Below are 12,321 nucleotides of genomic sequence, written 5' to 3' on the forward strand. Positions count from 1 at the left end.
TGTAGAAACTGCAATTGGACATGCTAAGCGCTAAGAGGCCTACATTGGGAAAAAGAATATCTTCAAATAAAAACTACACAGATGCATTCTGTGAAACTTATTTCTGATCTGTAAATTCAGTTAACAGAGATAAAACATATTTTTGATTGAGCAGTTATGAAACACTCTTTTTGTAGAAAATGCAAGTGGAGATTCGGAGCGCTAAGAGGGTAATAGTGGAAAAAGGAATGTCTTCAAATATAAACTACACAGAATCATTCGGTGAAACTTCTTTCTGATCTGGGCATTCAGCTAACAGAGTTAAACCATACTTTCGATTGAGCAGATCTGAACCCTCTTTCTGTAGAAAATGCAACTGGACATTTGGAGCGCTAAGAGCGTAGTAGTGGAAAAAGAAATATATTCAAATATAAACTACACAGAAGCATTCTGTGAAACTTCTTTCTGATCTGAGCATTCAGCTAACAGAGTTAAACCATACTTTTGATTGAGCAGTTTTGAAACACTCTGTCTGTAGACAATTCAACTGGACATTCTTAGCGCTAAGTGGGTAATAGTGGAAAAAAATTATGTTCAAATATAAACTACACAGAAGCATTGTATGAAACTTCTTTCTGTTCTGTGCATTCAACTAACAGAGTTGAACCTTACTTTTGATTGAGCCGTTCTGAAACACTCTTTCTGTAGAAACTGCAATTGGACATTCTGAGCGCTAAGAGGCCGATATTGGGAAAAAGAATGTCTACAAATAAAAACTACACAGAAGAATTTTGTGAAACTTCTTTCTGTTCTGTTTGTTCAACTGAAAGAGTTGAACCTTAGTTTTGATTGAGCCGTTCTGAAACACTCTTTCTGTAGAAAATGCAAGTGGAGATTCGGAGCGCTAAGAGGGTAATAGTGGAAAAAGGAATGTCTCCAAATATAAACTACACAGAATCATTCTGTGAAACTTCTTTCTGATCTGTGCATTCAGCTAACAGAGTTCAACCATACTTTTGATTGAGCAGATCTGAACACTCTTTCTGTAGAAAATGCAACTGGACATTTGGAGCGCTAAGAGAGTAGTAGTGGAAAAAGGAATATATTCAAATATAAACTACACAGAAGCATTCTGTGAAACTTCTTTCTGATCTGAGCATTCAGCTAACAGAGTTAAACCATACTTTTGATTGAGCAGTTTTGAAACACTCTGTGTGTAGAAAATGCAACTGGACATTCGTAGCGCTTAGTGGGTAATAGTGGAAAAAAGAATATGTTCAAATATAAACTACACAGAAGCATTGTATGAAACTTCTTTCTGTTCTGTGCATTCAACTAACAGAGTTGAACCTTACTTTTGATTGAGCCGTTCTGAAACACTCTTTCTGTAGAAACTGCAATTGGACATTCTGAGCGCTAAGAGGCCTATATTGGGAAAAAGAATGTCTACAAATAAAAACTACACAGAAGAATTGTGTGAAACTTCTTTCTGTTCTGTTTGTTCAACTAAAAGCGTTGAACCTTTGTTTTGATTGAGCCGTTCTGAAACACTCTTTCTGTAGAAAATGCAAGTGGAGATTCGGAGCGCTAAGAGGGTAATAGTGGAAAAAGGAATGTCTCCCAATATAAACTACACAGAATAATTCTGTGAAACTTCTTTCTGATCTGTGCATTCAGCTAACAGAGTTAAACCATACTTTTGATTGAGCAGATCTGAACACTCTTTCTGTAGAAAATGCAACTGGACATTTGGAGCGCTAAGAGTGTAGTAGTGAAAAAAGGAATATATTCAAATATAAACTACACAGAAGCATTCTGTGAAACTTCTTTCTGATCTGAGAATTCAGCTAACAGAGTTAAACCATACTTTTGATTGAGCAGTTTTGAAACACTCTGTCTGTAGAAAATGCAACTGGACATTCGTAGCGCTAAGTGGGTAATAGTGGAAAAAAGAATATGTTCAAATATAAACTACACAGAAACATTGTATGAAATTCCTTTCTGTTCTGTGCATTCAACTAACAGAGTTAGGAGCTTACTTTTGATTGAGCCTTTCTGAAACACTCTTTCTGTAGAAACTGCAATTGGACATTCTGAGCGCTAAGAGGACTATATTGGGAAAAATAATATCTTCAAATAAAAACTTCACAGAAGCATTGTGTGAAACTTATTTCTGATATGTTCATTAAGCTAACAGAGTTAAACCATACTTTTGATTGCGCAGTTCTGAACACTCTTTCTGTAGAAAATGCAAGTAGACATTCGGAGCGCTAAAAGGGTAATAGTGGAAAAAGGAATATATTCAAATATAAACTACACAGTAGCATTCTGTGAAAATTCTTTCTGTTCTGTGCGTTCAACTAACAGAGTTGAACCTTACTTTTGATTGAGCCGTTCTGAAACACTCTTTCTGTAGAAACTGCAATTGGACATGCTAAGCGCTAAGAGGCCTACATTGGGAAAAAGAATATCTTCAAATAAAAACTACACAGATGCATTCTGTGAAACTTATTTCTGATCTGTAAATTCAGTTAACAGAGATAAAACATATTTTTGATTGAGCAGTTATGAATCACTCTTTTTGTAGAAAATGCAAGTGGAGATTCGGAGCGCTAAGGGGGTAATAGTGGAAAAAAGGAATGTCTTCAAATATAAATTACACAGAATCATTCGGTGAAACTTCTTTCTGATCTGTGCATTCAGCTAACAGACTTAAACCATACTTTTGATTGAGCAGATCTGAACACTCTTTCTGTAGAAAATGCAACTGGACCTTTGGAGCGCTAAGAGCGTAGTAGTGGAAAAAGGAATATATTCAAATATAAACTACACAGAAGCATTCTGTGAAACTTCTTTCTGATCTGAGCATTCAGCTAACAGAGTTAAACCATACTTTTGATTGAGCAGTTTTGAAACACTCTGTCTGTAGAAAATGCAACTGGACATTCGTAGCGCTAAGTTGGTAATAGTGGAAAAATGAATATGTTCAAATATAAACTACACAGAAGCATTGTATGAAACTTCTTTCTGTTCTGTGCATTCAACTAACAGAGTTGAACCTTACTTTTGATTGAGCCGTTCTGAAACACTCTTTCTGTAGAAACTGCAATTGGACATTCTGAGCGCTAAGAGGCCTATATTGGGAAAAAGCATGTCTACAAATAAAAACTACACAGAAGAATTGTGTGAAACTTCTTTCTGTTCTGTTTGTTCAACTAAAAGCGTTGAACCTTAGTTTTGATTGAGCCGTTCTGAAACACTCTTTCTGTAGAAAATGCAAGTGGAGATTCGGAGCGCTAAGAGAGTATTAGTGGAGAAAGGAATGTCTCCCAATATAAACTACACAGAATCATTCTGTGAAATTTCTTTCTGATCTGTGCATTCAGCTAACAGAGTTAAACCATACTTTTGATTGAGCAGATCTGAACACTCTTTCTGTAGAAAATGCAACTGGACATTTGGATCGCTAAGAGTGTAGTAGTGAAAAAAGGAATATATTCAAATATAAACTACACAGAAGCATTCTGTGAAACTTCTTTCTGATCTGAGCATTCAGCTAACAGAGTTAAACCATACTTTTGATTGAGCAGTTTTGAAACACTCTGTCTGTAGAAAATGCAACTGGACATTCGTAGCGCTAAGTGGGTAATAGTGGAAAAAAGAATATGTTCAAATATAAACTACACAGAAACATTGTATGAAACTTCTTTCTGTTTTGTGCATTCAACTAACAGAGTTAGGAGCTTACTTTTGATTGAGCCTTTCTGAAACACTCTTTCTGTAGAAACTGCAATTGGACATTCTGAGCGCTAAGAGGCCTATATTGGGAAAAATAATATCTTCAAATAAAAACTTCACAGAAGCATTGTGTGAAACTTATTTCTGATATGTTCATTAAGCTAACAGAGTTAAACCATACTTTTGATTGCTAAGTTCTGAACACTCTTTCTGTAGAAAATGCAAGTGGACAATCGGAGCGCTAAAAGGGTAATAGTGGAAAAAGGAATATATTCAAATATAAACTACACAGTAGCATTCTGTGAAAATTCTTTCTGTTCTGTGCGTTCAACTAACAGAGTTGAACCTTACTTTTGATTGAGCCGTTCTGAAACACTCTTTCTGTAGAAACTGCAATTGGACATGCTAAGCGCTAAGAGGCCTACATTGGGAAAAAGATTATCTTCAAATAAAAACTACACAGATGCATTCTGTGAAACTTATTTCTGATCTGAAATTCAGTTAACAGAGATAAAACATATTTTTGATTGAGCAGTTATGAAACACTCTTTTTGTAGAAAATGCAAGTGGAGATTCGGAGCGCTAAGAGGGTAATAGTGGAAAAAGGAATGTCTTCAAATATAAACTACACAGAATCATTCGGTGAAACTTCTTTCTGATCTGTGCATTCAGCTAACAGAGTTAAACCATACTTTTGATTGAGCAGATCTGAACACTCTTTCTGTAGAAAATGCAACTGGACATTTGGAGCGCTAAGAGCGTAGTAGTGGAAAAAGGAATATATTCAAATATAAACTACACAGAAGCATTCTGTGAAACTTCTTTCTGATCTGAGCATTCAGCTAACAGAGTTAAACCATACTTTTGATTGAGCAGTTTTGAAACACTCTGTCTGTAGAAAATGCAACTGGACATTTGTAGCGCTAAGTGGGTAATAGTGGAAAAAAGAATATGTTCAAATATAAACTACACAGAAGCATTGTATGAAACTTCTTTCTGTTCTGTGCATTCAACTAACAGAGTTGAACCTTACTTTTGATTGGGCCGTTTTGAAACACTCTTTCTGTAGAAACTGCAATTGGACATTCTGAGCGCTAAGAGGCCTATATTGGGAAAAAGAATGTCTACAAATAAAAACTACACAGAAGAATTGTGTGAAACTCCTTTCTGTTCTGTTTGTTCAACTAAAAGCGTTGAAACTTAGTTTTGATTGAGCCGTTCTGAAACACTCTTTCTGTAGAAAATGCAAGTGGAGATTCGGAGCGCTAAGAGAGTAATAGTGGAAAAAGGAATGACTCCCAATATAAACTACACAGAATCATTCTGTGAAACTTCTTTCTGATCTGTGCATTCAGCTAACAGAGTTAAACCATACTTTTGATTGAGCAGATCTGACCACTCTTTCTGTAGAAAATGCAACTGGACATTTGGAGCGCTAAGAGAGTAGTAGTGAAAAAAGGAATATATTCAAATATAAACTACACAGAAGCATTCTGTGAAACTTCTTTCTGATCTGAGCATTCAGCTAACAGAGTTAAACCATACTTTTGATTGAGCAGTTTTGAAACACTCTGTCTGTAGAAAATGCAACTGGACATTCGTAGCGCTAAGTGGGTAATAGTGGAAAAAAGAATATGTTTAAATATAAACTACACAGAAACATTGTATGAAACTTCTTTCTGTTCTGTGCATTCAACTAACAGAGTTAGGAGCTTACTTTTGATTGAGCCTTTCTGAAACACTCTTTCTGTAGAAACTGCAATTGGACATTCTGAGCGCTAAGAGGCCTATATTGGGAAAAATAATATCTTCAAATAAAAACTTCACAGAAGCATTGTGTGAAACTTATTTCTGATATGTTCATTAAGCTAACAGATTTAAACCATACTTTTGATTGCGCAGTTCTGAACACTCTTTCTGTAGAAAATGCAAGTGTACATTCGGAGCGCTAAGAGGGTAATAGTGGAAAAAGGAATATATTCAAATATAAACTACACAGTAGCATTCTGTGAAAATTCTTTCTGTTCTGTGCGTTCAACTAACAGAGTTGAACCTTACTTTTGATTGAGCCGTTCTGAAACACTCTTTCTGTAGAAACTGCAATTGGACATGCTAAGCGCTAAGAGGCCTACATTGGGAAAAAGAATATCTTCCAATAAAAACTACACAGATGCATTCTGTGAAACTTATTTCTGATCTGTAAATTCAGTTAACAGAGATAAAACATATTTTTGATTGAGCAGTTATGAAACACTCTTTTTGTAGAAAATGCAAGTGGAGATTCGGAGCGCTAAGAGGGTAATAGTGGAAAAAGGAATGTCTTCAAATATAAACTACACAGAATCATTCGGTGAAACTTCTTTCTGATCTGTGCATTCAGCTAACAGTGTTAAACCATACTTTTGATTGAGCAGATCTGAAAACTCTTTCTGTAGAAAATGCAACTGGACAATTGGAGCGCTAAGAGCGTAGTAGTGGAAAAAGGAATATATTCAAATATAAACTACACAGAAGCATTCTGTGAAACTTCTTTCTGATCTGAGCATTCAGCTAACAGAGTTAAACCATACTTTTGATTGAGCAGTTTTGAAACACTCTGTCTGTAGAAAATGCAACTAGACATTCGTAGCGCTAAGTGGGTAATAGTGGAAAAAAGAATATGTTCAAATATAAACTACACAGAAACATTGTATGAAACTTCTTTCTGTTCTGTGCATTCAACTAACAGAGTTAGGAGCTTACTTTTGATTGAGCCTTTCTGAAACACTCTTTCTGTAGAAACTGCAATTGGACTTTCTGAGCGCTAAGAGGCCTATATTGGGAAAAATAATATCTTCAAATAAAAACTTCACAGAAGCATTGTGTGAAACTTATTCCTGATATGTTCATTAAGCTAACAGAGTTAAACCATACTTTTGATTGCGCAGTTCTGAACACTCTTTCTGTAGAAAATGCAAGTGGACATTCGGAGCGCTAAAAGGGTAATAGTGGAAAAAGGAATATATTCAAATATAAACTACACAGTAGCATTCTGTGAAAATTCTTTCTGTTCTGTGCGTTCAACTAACAGAGTTGAACCTTACTTTTGATTGAGCCGTTCTGAAACACTCTTTCTGTAGAAACTGCAATTGGACATGCTAAGCGCTAAGAGGCCTACATTGGGAAAAAGAATATCTTCAAATAAAAACTACACAGATGCATTCTGTGAAACTTATTTCTGATCTGTAAATTCAGTTAACAGAGATAAAACATATTTTTGATTGAGCAGTTATGAAACACTCTTTTTGTAGAAAATGCAAGTGGAGATTCGGAGCGCTAAGAGGGTAATAGTGGAAAAAGGAATGTCTTCAAATATAAACTACACAGAATCATTCGGTGAAACTTCTTTCTGATCTGGGCATTCAGCTAACAGAGTTAAACCATACTTTCGATTGAGCAGATCTGAACCCTCTTTCTGTAGAAAATGCAACTGGACATTTGGAGCGCTAAGAGCGTAGTAGTGGAAAAAGAAATATATTCAAATATAAACTACACAGAAGCATTCTGTGAAACTTCTTTCTGATCTGAGCATTCAGCTAACAGAGTTAAACCATACTTTTGATTGAGCAGTTTTGAAACACTCTGTCTGTAGACAATTCAACTGGACATTCTTAGCGCTAAGTGGGTAATAGTGGAAAAAAATTATGTTCAAATATAAACTACACAGAAGCATTGTATGAAACTTCTTTCTGTTCTGTGCATTCAACTAACAGAGTTGAACCTTACTTTTGATTGAGCCGTTCTGAAACACTCTTTCTGTAGAAACTGCAATTGGACATTCTGAGCGCTAAGAGGCCGATATTGGGAAAAAGAATGTCTACAAATAAAAACTACAAAGAAGAATTTTGTGAAACTTCTTTCTGTTCTGTTTGTTCAACTGAAAGAGTTGAACCTTAGTTTTGATTGAGCCGTTCTGAAACACTCTTTCTGTAGAAAATGCAAGTGGAGATTCGGAGCGCTAAGAGGGTAATAGTGGAAAAAGGAATGTCTCCAAATATAAACTACACAGAATCATTCTGTGAAACTTCTTTCTGATCTGTGCATTCAGCTAACAGAGTTCAACCATACTTTTGATTGAGCAGATCTGAACACTCTTTCTGTAGAAAATGCAACTGGACATTTGGAGCGCTAAGAGAGTAGTAGTGGAAAAAGGAATATATTCAAATATAAACTACACAGAAGCATTCTGTGAAACTTGTTTCTGATCTGAGCATTCAGCTAACAGAGTTAAACCATACTTTTGATTGAGCAGTTTTGAAACACTCTGTGTGTAGAAAATGCAACTGGACATTCGTAGCGCTTAGTGGGTAATAGTGGAAAAAAGAATATGTTCAAATATAAACTACACAGAAGCATTGTATGAAACTTCTTTCTGTTCTGTGCATTCAACTAACAGAGTTGAACCTTACTTTTGATTGAGCCGTTCTGAAACACTCTTTCTGTAGAAACTGCAATTGGACATTCTGAGCGCTAAGAGGCCTATATTGGGAAAAAGAATGTCTACAAATAAAAACTACACAGAAGAATTGTGTGAAAGTTCTTTCTGTTCTGTTTGTTCAACTAAAAGCGTTGAACCTTTGTTTTGATTGAGCCGTTCTGAAACACTCTTTCTGTAGAAAATGCAAGTGGAGATTCGGAGCGCTAAGAGAGTAATAGTGGAAAAAGGAATGTCTCCCAATATAAACTACACAGAATAATTCTGTGAAACTTCTTTCTGATCTGTGCATTCAGCTAACAGAGTTAAACCATACTTTTGATTGAGCAGATCTGAACACTCTTTCTGTAGAAAATGCAACTGGACATTTGGAGCGCTAAGAGTGTAGTAGTGAAAAAAGGAATATATTCAAATATAAACTACACAGAAGCATTCTGTGAAACTTCTTTCTGATCTGAGAATTCAGCTAACAGAGTTAAACCATACTTTTGATTGAGCAGTTTTGAAACACTCTGTCTGTAGAAAATGCAACTGGACATTCGTAGCGCTAAGTGGGTAATAGTGGAAAAAAGAATATGTTCAAATATAAACTACACAGAAACATTGTATGAAATTTCTTTCTGTTCTGTGCATTCAACTAACAGAGTTAGGAGCTTACTTTTGATTGAGCCTTTCTGAAACACTCTTTCTGTAGAAACTGCAATTGGACATTCTGAGCGCTAAGAGGACTATATTGGGAAAAATAATATCTTCAAATAAAAACTTCACAGAAGCATTGTGTGAAACTTATTTCTGATATGTTCATTAAGCTAACAGAGTTAAACCATACTTTTGATTGCGCAGTTCTGAACACTCTTTCTGTAGAAAATGCAAGTAGACATTCGGAGCGCTAAAAGGGTAATAGTGGAAAAAGGAATATATTCAAATATAAACTACACAGTAGCATTCTGTGAAAATTCTTTCTGTTCTGTGCGTTCAACTAACAGAGTTGAACCTTACTTTTGATTGAGCCGTTCTGAAACACTCTTTCTGTAGAAACTGCAATTGGACATGCTAAGCGCTAAGAGGCCTACATTGGGAAAAAGAATATCTTCAAATAACAACTACACAGATGCATTCTGTGAAACTTATTTCTGATCTGTAAATTCAGTTAACAGAGATAAAACATATTTTTGATTGAGCAGTTATGAAACACTCTTTTTGTAGAAAATGCAAGTGGAGATTCGGAGCGCTAAGGGGGTAATAGTGGAAAAAGGAATGTCTTCAAATATAAACTACACAGAATCATTCGGTGAAACTTCTTTCTGATCTGTGCATTCAGCTAACAGAGTTAAACCATACTTTTGATTGAGCAGATCTGAACACTCTTTCTGTAGAAAATGCAACTGGACATTTGGAGCGCTAAGAGCGTAGTAGTGGAAAAAGGAATATATTCAAATATAAACTACACAGAAGCATTCTGTGAAACTTCTTTCTGATCTGAGCATTCAGCTAACAGAGTTAAACCATACTTTTGATTGAGCAGTTTTGAAACACTCTGTCTGTAGAAAATGCAACTGGACATTTGTAGCGCTAAGTGGGTAATAGTGGAAAAAAGAATATGTTCAAATATAAACTACACAGAAGCATTGTATGAAACTTCTTTCTGTTCTGTGCATTCAACTAACAGATTGAACCTTACTTTTGATTGAGCCGTTCTGAAACACTCTTTCTGTAGAAACTGCAATTGGACATTCTGAGCGCTAAGAGGCCTATATTGGGAAAAAGAATGTCTACAAATAAAAACTACACAGAAGAATTGTGTGAAACTTCTTTCTGTTCTGTTTGTTCAACTAAAAGCGTTGAAACTTAGTTTTGATTGAGCCGTTCTGAAACACTCTTTCTGTAGAAAATGCAAGTGGAGATTCGGAGCGCTAAGAGAGTAATAGTGGAAAAAGGAATGTCTCCCAATATAAACTACACAGAATCATTCTGTGAAACTTCTTTCTGATCTGTGCATTCAGCTAACAGAGTTAAACCATACTTTTGATTGAGCAGATCTGAACACTCTTTCTGTAGAAAATGCAACTGGACATTTGGAGCGCTAAGAGAGTAGTAGTGAAAAAAGGAATATACTCAAATATAAACTACACAGAAGCATTCTGTGAAACTTATTTCTGATCTGAGCATTCAGCTAACAGAGTTAAACCATACTTTTGATTGAGCAGTTTTGAAACACTCTGTCTGTAGAAAATGCAACTAGACATTCGTAGCGCTAAGTGGGTAATAGTGGAAAAAAGAATATGTTCAAATATAAACTACACAGAAACATTGTATGAAACTTCTTTCTGTTCTGTGCATTCAACTAACAGAGTTAGGAGCTTACTTTTGATTGAGCCTTTCTGAAACACTCTTTCTGTAGAAACTGCAATTGGACTTTCTGAGCGCTAAGAGGCCTATATTGGGAAAAATAATATCTTCAAATAAAAACTTCACAGAAGCATTGTGTGAAACTTATTTCTGATATGTTCATTAAGCTAACAGAGTTAAACCATACTTTTGATTGCGCAGTTCTGAACACTCTTTCTGTAGAAAATGCAAGTGGACATTCGGAGCGCTAAAAGGGTAATAGTGGAAAACGGAATATATTCAAATATAAACTACACAGTAGCATTCTGTGAAAATTCTTTCTGTTCTGTGCGTTCAACTAACAGAGTTGAACCTTACTTTTGATTGAGCCGTTCTGAAACACTCTTTCTGTAGAAACTGCAATTGGACATGCTAAGCGCTAAGAGGCCTACATTGGGAAAAAGAATATCTTCAAATAAAAACTACACAGATGCATTCTGTGAAACTTATTTCTGATCTTTAAATTCAGTTAACAGAGATAAAACATATTTTTGATTGAGCAGTTATGAATCACTCTTTTTGTAGAAAATGCAAGTGGAGATTCGGAGCGCTAAGGGGGTAATAGTGGAAAAAAGGAATGTCTTCAAATATAAATTACACAGAATCATTCGGTGAAACTTCTTTCTGATCTGTGCATTCAGCTAACAGACTTAAACCATACTTTTGATTGAGCAGATCTGAACACTCTTTCTGTAGAAAATGCAACTGGACCTTTGGAGCGCTAAGAGCGTAGTAGTGGAAAAAGGAATATATTCAAATATAAACTACACAGAAGCATTCTGTGAAACTTCTTTCTGATCTGAGCATTCAGCTAACAGAGTTAAACCATACTTTTGATTGAGCAGTTTTGAAACACTCTGTCTGTAGAAAATGCAACTGGACATTCGTAGCGCTAAGTTGGTAATAGTGGAAAAATGAATATGTTCAAATATAAACTACACAGAAGCATTGTATGAAACTTCTTTCTGTTCTGTGCATTCAACTAACAGAGTTGAACCTTACTTTTGATTGAGCCGTTCTGAAACACTCTTTCTGTAGAAACTGCAATTGGACATTCTGAGCGCTAAGAGGCCTATATTGGGAAAAAGCATGTCTACAAATAAAAACTACACAGAAGAATTGTGTGAAACTTCTTTCTGTTCTGTTTGTTCAACTAAAAGCGTTGAACCTTAGTTTTGATTGAGCCGTTCTGAAACACTCTTTCTGTAGAAAATGCAAGTGGAGATTCGGAGCGCTAAGAGAGTATTAGTGGAGAAAGGAATGTCTCCCAATATAAACTACACAGAATCATTCTGTGAAATTTCTTTCTGATCTGTGCATTCAGCTAACAGAGTTAAACCATACTTTTGATTGAGCAGATCTGAACACTCTTTCTGTAGAAAATGCAACTGGACATTTGGATCGCTAAGAGTGTAGTAGTGAAAAAAGGAATATATTCAAATATAAACTACACAGAAGCATTCTGTGAAACTTCTTTCTGATCTGAGCATTCAGCTAACAGAGTTAAACCATACTTTTGATTGAGCAGTTTTGAAACACTCTGTCTGTAGAAAATGCAACTGGACATTCGTAGCGCTAAGTGGGTAATAGTGGAAAAAAGAATATGTTCAAATATAAACTACACAGAAACATTGTATGAAACTTCTTTCTGTTTTGTGCATTCAACTAACAGAGTTAGGAGCTTACTTTTGATTGAGCCTTTCTGAAACACTCTTTCTGTAGAAACTGCAATTGGACATTCT

Source organism: Symphalangus syndactylus, chromosome 22, assembly GCF_028878055.3.
Source record: "Symphalangus syndactylus isolate Jambi chromosome 22, NHGRI_mSymSyn1-v2.1_pri, whole genome shotgun sequence".
Classification (NCBI taxonomy): Eukaryota; Metazoa; Chordata; class Mammalia; order Primates; family Hylobatidae; genus Symphalangus; species Symphalangus syndactylus.